This window comes from Alosa alosa, chromosome 20 (assembly GCF_017589495.1).
Source record: "Alosa alosa isolate M-15738 ecotype Scorff River chromosome 20, AALO_Geno_1.1, whole genome shotgun sequence".
Taxonomy (NCBI): domain Eukaryota; kingdom Metazoa; phylum Chordata; class Actinopteri; order Clupeiformes; family Clupeidae; genus Alosa; species Alosa alosa.
The window spans coordinates 26,838,489-26,854,314 of NC_063208.1; the positions used below are offsets into that span (position 1 = coordinate 26,838,489).

A 15,826-nucleotide genomic window follows, 5' to 3' on the forward strand; every position below is an offset into this window, starting at 1 on the left:
AGCGCATGCAAGGGGGCGTGGGTCCGCCGAGGGTCTCGTGCGGTCTAGTGTGGTGGCTCGCGCTGTAGCTGCGTGAATTGAAGCGGCGTGTTGGTCGCGCGGGCCAGCTCGGGGAGAAACAGACGTTCGGACGGAAAGGTTTGCAGTTTCATTGTCCCACGGACCAGCTGGGTAGCCGACGGTCTGACTACCACAGACGGGCCGTTTCGGGAGTTATGCCTGCCCCCGTCGCTCCTGGCGCGTCTCCCTGCTAACGAAGAATAGATAGCGAAGATGATTCCACTCTGCCAGGTAGCAAATTCCTCTATTATTAAATGTGTGCATTACCATAACTTAGCTGCACATACCCTCCTGTCCGTAGGCTGGTGAACGTACTGCAGAGAAGTGAAGTTCGGGAGCTCTCTGCAGGTAACGGGATGTTGATGTCCGATGTAATACGAATTCTGGACCATGCTAAATGTGTACCCTATTGAGGAAGTCATTATGTGTTTGATTTGGTGTTCTTGCATCACCACTACTGTTATGAATCAGCATCGCTAATTGTCTACAGAATGCGAATGCCAAGCGTGGTTCCGTTCATGTTGAATCAGCCGTAATCTGGACTATAACATCAGTGGCCAGGTGCGTTCTAAAGTAATTCCAAGATACATAACATTGAATCACCGGATGGAAGCTCAAGACTCATTCTCTATGATTGCAGTTCTGAACCCACGTTTAGCGAGTCATGTGTCTACGAGGTCCTTTCTGGTTAATAGTAGTCTTCACTGTTGCTCGCTGAGGTTTCAGATGAAAGGACACTTCCATTGTTCTACATAACTGTTTTCGTAGAATGTTCTGCGTTATCTAACATGATAGGCAGTCTTGTTTTATTTTAAGGACAGTGCATTTTTATTCAGTAGCCTTACGAAAGCCATTATCTGAACGGCATACCTTAGCCTACATCATAATAAATTGAAATAATTCCACATTGGCAAACCCGCTTGCTTAGTATGCTGTAATTTAAAATGGAGGTCACAAGAATGATATTATTTTTCGTTTAATTACTAAATAAGAGAGACAATGCTTTTTCTGAGGCTTATATTTCAATTTATTGCGGCAGGGGCTTCTGAATTTCCCTGTGGGTGCATGAATGGGTCGGGAAGGAATGGTCGGTTCGCAGCATTGTTTGCTGCTACGAAATGAAATCGTCAATAACATTACATAATCACAATCGCTTCACTCAATATGCGGCTTTGGGTTAAATCGGGGTCATTGCGGAACAGGCTGATCGAGAATTTTTTTTCTCATAATCACTCAGTGCATTTAGAATACGTTATATTTCTGGCATGTTTTCCACAGCATCGGTCATTGTCATATAGCGGGAACCTAGCCTACAGTCGGCTGGAAATGACAACATAGTTGTAAATGGGGGGAAATACAGGCTGCCGTCTAAGCGTAAAACATCTTTGTTGTTCGGAGAGCACCGAGGCACAGGCTACCGCAGAAACGGGTCATCCCGTATTCGCTCGCGCTGCGCCCTTCTTCCGTTGTGTCCCGGTGAGGTATATTTCTGCGGCCCATGCAATCTCCACAGCCCTTCCCTGGTGGTCTCTGGATGTGCCACTGACTCACACACACCCGTGTCCACATACAGGGCTGGGCGGCTGAATGAGACGGTGTCAAGGTAAATGACAGTGTCCATCATCAGGTTGGGGAGAGGGCTTCGATTTCCAGTAGCACGCAACTTGGTAGTGCTAGGCTAGATCACCCAACGTGATAAACGAGACGTCCGGATTGTGGAGCAGAGGAGGGCGTTTCAGGACAGACTGATGAAGTGGCGTTTTACCTACCTAAACCTACCGTGACTTTACTCGACTGGCATCACATGGCACAAATAGTAATATTATTAATAAACAATCTTTTGCCTTTCATTGATCTGTGCCCATTTAGCCTATTAGTTAAGATCCATATAAGCTTGACTAAGCCTTTTATTATTGTTTGTTGGGTGAGGTCAAATATCACAAATTATTTGTAAAATCCTGTGGAGGCACTCGTTTTGAAGTGAGCCCAGCAAGTCAGAGTGTTATCTGACCTGCAGGCCAGGAATCTGAAGCGCCCAGTAGGGTCAGGCCTCAATCCTTCTGCCGCTCATTGTCTGCCAATCATGCTCGCAGAGAGGGCACCCTGGCTTTCTCCATAACTGCGGAGGAATGGAATTTTTTACATTTTTCTGACAGACTGGGCCTTCGCAGGGATTTTCCCCTGTGGCGGAGCCGAGCCAGTGGCCTTATTCTGTGCGTGTGTGTGTGTGTGTGTTTGTGTGTGTGTACACGTGTGCTTTGGAGCTTGTGTGTGTGTGTGTGTGTGTGTGTATGTATGTGTCTGTGTGTTATATATTTATTATAAAGTAGTCTCTCATGCTTTTCATTATTGCCATTTCATTTTGGAGACAATGGAGTTTCTCAAAAGTTTCTCTACCTTGTCTTCATGTTCCTGTGATGCACACTAGAGATGAGATTGAGGAGTTTCTCTACCTTGTCTTCATGTTCCTGTGATGCACACTAGAGTAGATGAGATGGAGGAGTTTCTCCACCTTGTCTTCGTGTTCCTGTGATGGACACTGGAGTAGATGAGAGGCGCCATGGTGAACATGCAGCCAAGTTAAGTAGTCAGTACATTTCCTGTATTTTGAGTTGCAGTTAACTTAAACCTTACAAGAGAGCCTTCTGGTTTAATTTTCAGCTGCAAGTTCAAACATATTGTAATGGAAGACCCAAACCTCTAACTTAAGTAGGCCACAGTTTGTGATTTTGTCCAACATTTGTGGGTATTTTAGCTCAATAGCTAATCAAATCGCACCCTCTCTTCTGTGCTCCTGACACAATGTGTGGATCATACTAAATATATTATTGCCTATCCTGGGCACTAGAGGTTGTATTTTAAAACATACCCACCAAATGGACAGCCAGAGGACTGTGACGAGCTACTTGCTGAAACTGACACAAAAAGTGTGTTGGGTCAGAATTGTGCACTACCCCTTTAAGCAGGCTCCTGAGCATAAAGCCTCCTTCAGAGATGTCCTGTGAGCTGTTCTCACGCTGTCCTGCAGCATGTGGGGTGGGTGTGTAACCTCTATGCCTTGGTCACACACCACTGATAGGAGCTGATTTCTCAGCATATGTCATTTGATCTGGAGACCTCTGTGAATCCCCTGATAGCAAGACATGAAAGGACACCTTAAAAAAGAGAGAGAGAGAAACAGACAGACAGACAGAAAGAAAGGCAGAGAAAAGGGACATGTTTGTCACTTGTTTATTGAACTGGTATTGATACGTTTAAATTATTGCAATGTTTACATAAAGCAGGATGAGAGCATGGATTGCAGGCAATCTATGAGATCCACATGTATGGCATCCTTACAGACAGAGGGAGACATCTCAATGTAAATTAATAAATAAATAAAAATCTCGCAAAAATAAATAAATAAAAACACTCTCATTCCTTCACAACCAGCACCAGTGTCTGCTTTAGCTCTGAATTTTAAAAGGAGCTGCCAGAAAAAGAGTGCTGACAGTTTGTGGTTTACCGTCGCATTATGTAAAGATCGTCACCCCCTCCACCACCACCAACACATACACACACACACACACACAATCCTTCCCACCACCCCCACCTCACCTCAACACACCACCAAACCCACCCTTCTGCTGTCAAAGGTCTCTCTGTGCGGGCAGGGGGAGGGTGGAGGATGGTGATGGTGCTGGATATGTGTGTGTGTGTGTGTGTGTGTGTGTGGGAGGGGGTGTAGTTTCTCTCAGTCAGGGGAAACATTGATATTCAGGCTTCACTAGGTTGTTGTGGGGGTTGGAGGTGTGTGTGTGTGTGTGTGTGTGTGTGTGTGTTTTGGTGTGTGGGTGGGTGTTGTTGCCAGGTACCTCATCCCTGAGGTGCCAGTCAGCACGTCCTTTTGTCAGGTGAAAGACGGGGCGCGGCCTTGGGATGTGTGTGTGTGTGTGTGGGGGGTCACCCCTGTCTCTCCTGTTTCTCATCTCGCACCCCTGGCCAGAGGACAAGGCAGTGCTGACCACATAGTTTGGATGTTCTCTCTCTCTCTCGCTCTGTCACACACACACACACATACATCCATACATACACATGCACACACAAACACATAACATACACATAAACACATGCACGCACACACACACACACACGCACAGACACACACACGCACACGCACACACGTACACACACACACACACACATGCACATGCACATACACACACAAACCAATTCTTGAACCAGCAACTGAACACCTGTACACCAGAAAAACAAGGTGTGTTTTGATGAGTTATGGGCAACTCTCTGTTCTCACCAACATTCAATACTATCATTAGGGCTGTCAAAATTTAGATTCATTAATTACAGACAGAATAATGTGTTAAAAAAAATGAATGCTTATTAATCACATTTTGTAGTGACCTTTGACCAAGTGCAGTTCTAGCTACAGTGACTGAAGAAGGCAGACAAGAAAGCAAAACTGTTGACAAGAGCATGTTCTCTGTGATTTCTGCAGTAAGAAATTTCCCTCCCATAGGAGTTCATCAAGTCTGAAGTATCACTTTAATGCAAAGCAACCTGGAGGTAGGCTAAGAGTAAGCACACCCCTTGATGATAATAAATAACGCTAGCCACCAGCCTTGTCAACATTAACTTTGCAAATGTATTGTTGAGGCTACATATGACCGAATAATTAACTGACGAACTTCCTTACTAAATCGACTCCTTTACCTCGGTGTTAAGGTACTGCACACGTCAACAGTGACTGAAAACTTCAGTAATTTGCATTTACCATCTCGCGAGAATCGTGAAACATTAGGCCTACCTTATCAGTAGATAGGCCTACAGTATAGCTCTTTGGAGTTTCTGCCTATTGTCATCCTTCGCCTCCACAACAAAAGCATTTTCATTGTGTACAAGGGGAACAAGCCATGAGTAGTGGGTTATTTACATTGATTCACTAATCTGCCAAATTTTGAATTGAAATATTTGTAAAAATACGTTCATAGCAAAAATGGATGCATGTGATTCATTTAGATTAATTAATCACAGAGTATGTAATTAATTAGATTATTTTTTTGAATCGCTTGACAGCCCTAAAATTCATCAATGAAAACATTTATATCGATATTGAGATCAAATATCAATATCAATTCGTGGTCGTGTAAATGATCAGTTAACACCTTTACAACTTGGAGATCATTGATAAAGTTTAAATATACTGAAGATTTGAACAGATGAACTTACATCGCGTAATCAAGTAGATTTTGTCAGGGTCCTCCACCCTCGACACCACCCATTGGTGTCTGATCTACACCACCTTTTCTCTCAGTTTTGGGTTCACATTTGTGATGGGATCTGGAAAAATCCTTCATTTCTGCTCCATTTCAACCCTCTCTAGTGAATTTTCATGAAATTTCACGAAGATTCTAATACCGTCCCCTAGCAACATCCTGGATGCAACATCCTTGCAAAATCCTGGATGTTACTAGCCTGGAAAATCCAGACCCTGGTAATCTAGAAAGATTAAAGGAAAATTCCGGTATTTAGCACTTTGAGTCCCTTTTCTGGTTTGTTTTGGACCGAGGCGGACAGAGTACACAGCTTCATTACTTGAGTAAAAGTACAGATACCCTTTGCTAAATTTGACTCAAGTACAAGTAAAAGTACAACAGTCAGATGTCTACTTAAGTAAAAGTACTAAAGTACTTGTTTTTAAAAGTACTTGAGTATCAAGAGTAGCCTACATTTTGTAAATATTGCATTACTACTGCCACAGTGCTTACATTTACAGAAACGTCCTACATGGAGTTATGAAAAATGTTAATGTTAATATCTTGGAGAATGTAAAAGGAATTGAAAGTAAAATCAAGTTGATTTGAATTGAAATAGTCAGGCGAGGTGGAGCCACAGGTTGGCACATTCCCGGGATGGACCTGCTGCGTCTTCATCCATTGTTTCGTCCATGGTTTCATCTCTTATCTAAATCTGACCATAGAGTTGACTTTGGCGGAAAGCTGAAGGCAGTGTTTCCCCTAGAATTTTTTCCAGCAGCGGTGCTGTTGACCCCCCATAAAAAAAAAAAAAAACATTTGAAAAAATGACTCCTTAAATGGTGATTTTGTGAAAGAAATGGACAGATTGAGTTACAAATTGATTTGTATTGTAAATGGACAGATTGAGTTACAAATTGATGACATAACCATCAACACAAGCATGATTATTGCAGTACTTGAACAGGATTATTCATGTTTTTTTCTTTCACCTTTTTTCATTTACATTATTAGTATTAGCCACTGTACAACTGTACACTGTAGGCCACTGTACAAACTATTACTATTTAGAATATACAGTGCTGTGCATAAGTTAAGACATTTATATATAATGTATTTATTTACGATACATGATGCATTAAAAATAATTGATGTCCTATTTTTTTTTGATTAAGGCATTAAGACAAAAGGCAAAATATGTTTTTTATCCTCCCTTTAGTCAATTTCAGCATGGGTGTCTTAACTTTTGCACAGCACTGTATAAACTATATAGACTTCTCTTTCATGCCATTACACTGTATTTGTGCTGGGCAAGTCGAATTGAGTGCCTGTCACTTTAATGCCGTGGCGCCCATGACTTTGGCTTGATTCTCACGGTTTTAAGCTAACTTAGTAGCGTTGTTGTGCATGGTGCATAAGAATATGTGGATGAAATGAATTATGTTTCCCATGTCATTTGGTAAAATAAATGGTCAAAAAAATTCAAGAAAATCTATCTTGGATTATAGCAGATAAGTGTCTTGTATCATATCTATAATTTTGGTGAGCTCTACAGGAATTACAAACTATCTCAGATGTAATGCTTTATGTATCCTATTACTCAAATTCAATTAAACCCACCAATAGGCTAGCTAGACCTTAGTTTCACAGCCTAGGTATGTTAGCAACACAGGGCTTGAAAGCATTGCCTGTATCACAAACAAAAACTAAACAATGCGTGGATTTACCTGGGAATAGGGTACTGAAGGTAGGAACTAAATATCTCGCTGGCGTATTTAATTTGGTTCCTTGGTTAACATAATGTAGGCTCGTTTTTTTTGCACAAAATTAGCGCCTGCTAATAAACTTAAACATAAACGCAAACAAGCGTGATCTCCTGTGGAATCCCTGACTGCGCCTTCAACGTTAGCCTACTATTATTTGTTGACATGAAACCTGAACGAACGGCAGCTATTCCTGAAGTTCACTTGCGTCTATTTTTTTTTTTTAATTAGGCAACTTTTTTTGCAGTGGCGCTCGAATTCCAGGAGCGGCGCTGTGCCGCTGATGAATACATTGTAGGGGAAACACTGGAAGGTGATTGCTGATAGGCTATCCTAATAAGTGGCGCTTGCACAATCCAATCACGTTTGAGAGGGAAACAACAAATTGAGGGTTTCCGAGATCCGAGGTTTCCGAGAAGTAACGGGTACTCACGGTTATGGGTAGAAATGTAGTGGAGTAAAGAGTACAATATTTGCCCCTCAAATGTACTTGAGTAAAGTCATGAGTACCGTGAGTACCGTGTACCATGAGTACAGATCCCTCAAAATTGTACTCAAGTACTGTACTCAAGTAAATTTACTCCGTTACTGTCCGGCTCTAAGTGGTGGACACCGAAATTTTGACGATTGGACCTGTCTCGACTTTTCTGACTCGTTTTGAATCGCCTTTGACTACTCAGAGTGGCTGCCAACAGGCATACAAACATGTCCTAAAACAACCCTTAACATTGGTTTTCAAAACTGTGCAACTCACCGAGTGGTTAGTGGTGTTTGTTGATGTTCCAAAACAAGTAGCGTAGCGAAATACAGTTTCTGTCGTGTTTTATTTGCCATTTTGTAAAATCCCATTGATTTCTGTTGGAAGACTCATTGCACGTTGATATTACTGCGCCACCGTCTATGCTATACCGTCTATAAATATTGAGCGGAAGTTTATACGTGGTTGTGAGGTGTCTGAAAAAATAGTTCCACAATAGCAAATAAGACGGCTGGAAATCATACATTGCTCGGATATATTTGATTTTAATAATCAACGAACACCACTAACCACAAGGTGAGTTGCACAGTTTTGAAAACGAATGTGGTTGTTTTAGGGTTGTTTTAGGACATGTTTGAGCATGCCTGTTGGCAGGCACTCTGAATATGTTAAAGGCGATTCAAAACGAGTCAGAAAAGTCGAGACAGGACCAATCGTCAATCGTGTCCATCACTCTAGTTCATCCAAAACAAACCAGAAAAGGGACTCAAAATGCTAAATACCGGAATTTTCCTTTAAGGGTCTGACCACGAACAATGTAATGGCCCAACTCAAGGGGCGGCAACAAGCATGCATTTAAAAAACTCAATTGGATAACACTAGACCAATGTTTACTCTGAATGATTTCGGACTTCAACGCTGTCCTCCAACGTTGCAGCGCTGTCTTCATCAGTTTAGCTGGTTCCCCGGGATTCAAGGGGGAAAAGTAACGTGCATCATTTCCAATTCCATTGTGCTCTCGCAAGAACTCTGGATTTCCAGGGTAGGATGTTACTAGGATGGTATCATAAATTGGTGAAATTTCACCATTTGTTTTCCAGATCCCATCACAATTGCTAGAACATTAAAACACGACCGGACGTTTCCGACATGGATGTACAGTCAGGATCCCCAATTAGTGTCTTGTCCAGGCTCCTCAGTATGCTGGAGCTGATAGAGATCTTCAGGAAATGGCTGCTTATGCTAGATCAGTGTGGCTGAGGAAATGATGATGTCCATGCCTCATTAAGACCAAGTAGCCTCTCGCTGTCCTTACTGATCATCTCATGCAGGAGTTAGTATTTATTACTGAATAAGAGGGAAACAAAATAGTCAGGTTGTTAGTCCATAGTCCAATTGTTTGTTTTTGTGGCTCTTAAATATAGAGGTCAAAGAGGTTTGTTATCAGTGATGGGGTTCCTCTGTCGTCGTGGTGACAGCTTAAATGTCAAGACTCCCCCGTAAGCGAACAGATTTCCTTCGCTGCTGGCGATGGGCTTAAACCGGCATGAGCGGAAATTGAATCGCTCGCTCTCCCTTTCATTAATGAAAAATTACAGGACAGGGAGTGCTTGAGTATGAATGTATTTGTGTGTATGACAGAGTGTGTGTGTGAGAGGGCAAGAGGGAGTGAGTGAGAGAGAGAGAGAGAGAGAGAGAGAGTAAAGCGGAGAGAGACGGAAAAAAGATGAATGAAAGTGTGTTTGTGTGTTGTTCAGCGTGATTTGTTGACATGTCTCTCCTTAGGTCTATGTATGTATTTGTGCACATCTCTGCCTGGATTTTCTGTGAGTGTGTGTTTGTCAGTCTGCCTTTGTATCAGTGTGTGTATTTGTGTGTCTGTGTGAATACTGTTTGCATGTTTTAATATGTATCATGTGTGCGTCTGTAATTTTATCTGTGTGTATATTTCTGTGTCTGTGTACATACATGTGCATGCACGGGTTTATGTTAATGTGCATGTGTGTGTCTGTGTGTGTGTTTATGTGTGTGTGTACGTGTGTGTGTGTGTGTGTTTATGTGTGTGTGTACGTGTGTGTGTGTGTGTCACGGCATGGCCAGCATGACCATGCTCCTCTGCTACTGTCTGGCGTGGGGCCCCACTGCGTGGGAGCGGGGAGGAGGAGGAGGTGGAGGTGGGGCTGCCTCTCTGACCCGCAGGTTAGCGTATGGAGCCAGCAAGCTGCCCCAGCAGGGGTACAGGCGCTCGGCGCTCCTGCCCCCTCTATCTGCGCTCCTCCTGGGGAGGAGGCCGGCTGCCGGGGCAGAAGGCCGGCCAGCCGAGGCGGGCCATTCAGGAGTCACCTCCACGCCTCGTCTCCACGGGCACGGGCCAACACATGCACATGCAAACATGCGCGCATCGTTCAACACACATACACACACACATACATACATTCATACTGTACAGACATACATACATACTGTACAAACATACATGTATACAGGCACATACATGAATACACTGTCTCCTTACAGAAACACACACACACACACACACAAAGAGTCAGAGGAACATGCAACAAGAGATTGGGAGTGTACAATTCTACATGCACAAACACACACACTAGTTCTCCACTCACTCAAGAGCACTGGACTATTTATATTACACGGGGCATTATTACACAACATCCAAGCCTGGCCTCGCCGCACCTCCTCTGGGTCTGTTCTCAGTGATATTATTCCCTGCCAAGCACAGTGTGTTTCTGCCAAGCTCGTTATGTTTGCAAGCTGGGCTTCAGTCTGTCAGTCAGTCAGTCAGTCACCCACTAAGTCCTGTCTGTCTTTCTATCTGTCAGGTTGTCAGTACTGCAGTCATAGCACTGAACAGATGACTAGCTCATTCTCAGTTAGTGTAAAAAACATGTGACTTTGTCAGGTCTCTCTCTCTCTCTCTCTCTCTCTCTCTCTCTCTCTCTGTGTGTGTGTGTGTGTGTGTGTGTGTGTGCAAGCTTGGTAAACCATACTGGCCATGATGCATCTCTGGTCATTATGAAAGTAGGTAGGTGGGTGAATGCCAGAGGGAGACATACACTTATAAACACACATAAACACACACACACACACACACACACACACACACACACACACTGTGCTTGAATGAAGGCTACTTCTCCTTTCCAACATTTAGCTGCCAAGGCGAAACAAATAAATCATCACACTTCCTGTCAAAATATTTGTCACAGTGTATAAATCAGCACATCATATTGTGATCTGGCTCTCACCCTCTCTCTCCCTCGTTCTGTCTCTCTTTCTTGCTCCCTTATTCTGTTACCCTCCCTTCTCTCTCTGTTTTGGCCTTTCCATTAGATTCTCTCACTCCCACTTTGCCCCCCCCCACACACACACACACACACACACACACACACACACTCTCCCTGTTTGAACACTATAGATTTCTGAGCAGCAGGCGGGCAGGGTGGCAGCAGCAGCAGCACTGTTGGCCGGCTGCCTGTGTGTGTGCAGTCTGTGGACTCTGGAGTGGGTGAAACCCGAGCCCGTATGTCTGTTCCCTCAGCAGCATTACATCACCATGGGCTTGGACCCGCTTGCCTCGCTCCGTTATCGCACAGTTGGAGCGGAACCAAGAACTCAACACCACCCACCCATCCATCCACCCGTCCGTCCGTGCCCACCACCCCAACACCCCCTCATCACCCCTCTCTTCACCACCATCACCACCCCATCTGCATCTGAAAACCTGCCACCAAGCGCCAACACAGTACAATATGGTTCCACATTGTATTGTGCTGTTTCTTTTTTTTATTTGTTACACAATATGTGTAGAAATTAACACAACTCGCATTGAAAACCACACAACTTGCATTGTTTTTTTTAACACATCTCTGTGTCCAGATAGGGACAACACATTCATTTTAAAGCAACGCCAAAGAGTTTTTTGTACCTTAAAATAATGTTTCCAAAATCGTTTCAGTGGTTCATGAACTCATAACAGGGTGAAAGGCAGTTTCTGCATTCGCTTCGCAGCCTTCTATCGACTATAACCGCACTATGTAAGTTTGCCGGATCGGGTAGCGGATCTGTAGTTCGATAGAATGAGGCATAAGAAACTAAAATTTCTGAACCGCAGGTACATCGCAATACATCATATTTTCATAAAATCATGCAACACCTTGTCTGTGGACATTGTTATTTGCAAAGCCAGTGCTGGATAAACAAATGGTGCGTGTGACAGAGGAAAAGTTCTTTGGTGTTGCTTTAAGAGTTGTTGTTTAAGAGGTTAAAGGTGTGGTCTGTGATTCTCATCCCATACACTTTTTTTGTCACATTCAGCAAAATCCTTATGGTCCTGTAAATGTCCTTTCCGTGTGGGCACTAAAACAAAGTCTGGTATTCGGCAGTGATGGGCAAAATGTTGTGAGCAAAGCTACAAGCTACTTTTAAAGGAGAAAATGTAATATACTGTAGATCTCTGATTCTCAATGTCGCGAGTACTGTCGGTAGGTAAAAAACAATCTGTTCTACCTAGCTCGGGCATAAAAAAAAAAATCTTGGGTTCCGGTTTCCGACCGACCCTGTCAATTGATGTGCGACCCAAATTTATTTTATGAGCTTGGGGAAGAAATAACACTCTAGGCTACATTAAATAAATCCACAAATAAAAGGCTACTATAATTACATTAATTACCCCTTGCGTTATGTAAAGGGATGAGCATATTCTCTCTTTTACAAAGTAGCCTATGGACAGCTGTTCACGAAGACAATTGTTTTCGTCACTTACCAAGGCACTCGCAATTTTGTCCAAACACCGCAACTTTTGAAAAAAGCAAATTTGACCAATCATCGTAGTTTCATCGTGAAATTTCACCTACCACAACAGTCCCACGCGCAGAATATTGAGCCAGATGGCACACTTACTTATGCACCTTCTGCATATGACACCAAAGACTGCCCTAACGTGTTCGTTCCTCTGCAGTTTTGATGACAATAAATAGAAGGCTAACGTTAATGATCTGCTTACTTGCATCTCTCAACCTGGTGTTGCTAACCTACCTACAGTAGGCTAAGTAAGTTAATTAAGGCCTACTTGGTTTACTGACATTTGGAGTAGGCCATGTAACCCATTGGCAAACGTTTACCTTTTAGCTTATGTCATGTTTGCTAGCTTGTGGGCTTAGTTTGAGTAGTGCTACCAAAATCATACATTACATTACATTACATTACATTTGGCTGACGCTTTTTAACCAAAGCGACTAACAACATGGTAAACAGTAAGTTTTAGAACAATTCTCACAATTTTAGGACAGTTTAAAAGAACATTAGAGTACAGTAAGAATAAGTGCGTCGGTGAGTGCTGTTTTAACAGTTACTTGTCAGTTTAAAACGGGCTGGTGAGTGCTAGGATCAGTAAGACTTGTTGTAAGTGTTGCTATGAGAGTAGATGTTCTCTAAAGAGCTGGGTCTTCAGGAGTTTTTTGAAAGTGGAAAAGGATGTCCCTGCCCTTGTAGGAACTGGAAGTGTGTTCCACCAACGAGGAACAACAGATGAGAAAAGTTTGATTGGCTTGAGCGCATCGGTGGTAGAGCTTGACGTCGTTCGTCAGAGGAGGAGCCCAGCGTCTGGAGGTAGTGTAAGTCTGTAAGAGGGCATTCAAGTAGGTGGGAGCAGAACCGAGACTACTTTGTAGGCAAGCGTTAGAGACTTGAATTTGATGCGGGCCGCCATAGGTAGCCAGTGTAGCTGGATGAGCAGCGGGGGGTAACATGTGCCCTTTTGGGTTGGTTGTAGACCAGGCGTGCCGCCCGCGTTCTGGATCATCTGAAGTGGTTTCACTCGCGCAGGCTGGGAGACCTGTCAGGAGGGCATTGCAGTAGTCGAATCGGAGATGACTATTGCCTGAACCAGAAGTTGGGTAGCATCTTGAGTCAAGTAAGTCCTGATTTTCCGTATGTTGTAGAGTCGCGAAACCGGCATGACCGGGCTTACTGAGGCAACATGATCTGAGAAGTTTAGTTGGTTGTCAAGAACAACTCCTAGATTTCTTGCAGTCCTGGTCGGGTAAAACAGACAGGGAGTCAAATTTGATGTTGATGTCGTGGTGTATGGTAGGTTTAGCTGGGATGACCAGCAGTTCAGTCTTTGAGAGGTCAGAGGTCATAGAAATGAAAAAAATTGCAAGACATTTACCTCTTCTATGATCCAAGAATGATTTCATTCGAGTTGTTTTTTTTTTTACATTTATTTTAACTAATGACATAGAAGACATTCCCACATTGCATCCACATATCGTAATGCACTATGCAAAAAGTGATTTACACTCGTAGCTGAACACAGTGAGATGCAAGCCTTCCAATCCACTCAGAAATGTAATTAGGCTACTCTCACGTCCTTAAAGGGGCAGGCAGTCAATTAGACGTACACCACCAATGTAATGACATTAAACATTAAAGTGTAGTCAAATAGTTTAAATCAATATGACATTACTAGATACTTACTTGGCTATTAGTAATTATGCAGGCCACAGAATATGAATTATTAAAAAGAAACATATGACCTGATGCCATTTCTTCAGGTGAGGTCTTTTTTGGACAGTTCTACGAAAGGTTATACTACTTTGTGAATTACCTTAGTCAAAGCATTTTCACAAATAAAGTAGGCCTACTTTGATTTTCTGTAATCCTTACTGTTTACCTTTGATTTTCCTTTTTTGATAAGCATCAAGATCAGTGTGATTTTGGTCTTACTAACCTTAATTGCCCTAAATTTAAAAAAAAAAAAAAATCGCAACTATTTTTACAATTTTCACTTCCTACCACAATTTCTCCACAAGAAACAGCTAAAAACACTGCAACTTCCATCCAGGGATTTTAGGTCGCAACAGTCTCAAAAAACCTCGCGAAATCCTGGAGGGACTGATTTTCTACCTATTCCTTACTGCCACTGGGGAAAAAAAAAAAATCCCTAAATAATGATGGCATATTAATCATTGATACTTAATGACTGAATATTATTAACAATTACAGTTTTCAAGCCAGAGAAATACAGTTAAAGTGCCACTAATAATACTGCATATACATTTGATGTAACAACAGCAAAGTGATTAAACTGCTGCTAAAACAAACTCAGATAATTAATGGCAAGCCTGGGAACAAAATGTCCATCACGGCATGGCTAGGCTCGTGCAGCCCGGAGCAAGGCCAACGGGACAGTTAGCCTCTGGTGTGAGTGAGGCTGAGTGCCGAGTGCGTGCGCTGCTTAGCAAGAGCTGCCAGCCAAATGCATCCAACCTGACCATGTTTGCATCGATCCTCTCCCTCTCTCCATCTGATAGCTGAGTTATATCCCAGCCCTGTGGCCCTGTGTATTAACAACAACAGCGCCCTGGCTTTTACAGGAGAAATGAGTGAGCTGAGGTGCGCGCACACACACACACACACACACACACACACACACACACACACACATACACACACACACACACACACTGATACATATACATACATGCAAAATCACATTCCATGTACATCTCACACGTCTTCCTCTTTTTCCCTCTCTCTCTCTCTCTCTTTCTCACACACACACTCTTGAACATCCACTTGCCATCCATAATGGCAACAGTTTTTTGCTTACTTTTCCTTCTCTCTCTCTCTCGCTCTCTCTCTCTCTCTCGGTGTACTCAGTGGTCCTCCTCTTTCTCAGCATAACTGTTCCACTCCAGCCCACACAGTTGAAGCCTATGGAACCTGCAGTGTGTTCTCTCCATCTTCCTCTCCATTCCCTTCTCATCCTGAGATGGATACAAGAGTGCAGCACTTTCACACTGGTGGCCTGATGCTGAACACACACACACACACAAACACACACACACACACACACACACACACACACACTGATGCACACTCAAACACACACATACACTCACTCACACACACACACACACACACTCTGATGCACACTCAAACACACACACACACACACACGAATACACACACACACACACACACACACACACACACACACACTGATGCACACTCAAACACACACATACACTCACCCACACACACACTCTGATGCACACTCAAACACACACACATGCACACGCATACACACACACACGCACACATACACACCCACACACACACATACTGTAGAGACACTCAGAGTAGTTATCAGGGCTTTTGATCAATACCCAGTCCTCGGTTACTCTATGCCCAAGTATCCACCCCCCACACTGCTGCCCTGTGATGGGCTGGTATCAGATGCACCGCTTCAG

The 15,826-nt window shown here is 43.3% G+C and overlaps 1 protein-coding gene across 4 annotated transcripts in view; it reads left to right on the plus strand.

Annotated features, from left to right (window-relative positions):
* hivep3a (HIVEP zinc finger 3a) overlaps positions 1-15,826 on the plus strand; it is a 44,067-nt gene continuing 28,241 nt past the window's right edge. For 3 of the 4 annotated variants that reach the window (XM_048229383.1, XM_048229389.1, XM_048229384.1), the window contains exon 1: positions 1-291. The gene's annotated coding sequence lies outside the window, so the exon portion shown is untranslated. Of the gene's footprint in view, positions 292-2,547; positions 2,648-15,826 lie in introns of those variants that run through there. The other variant, XM_048229388.1, reaches the window with a different exon arrangement.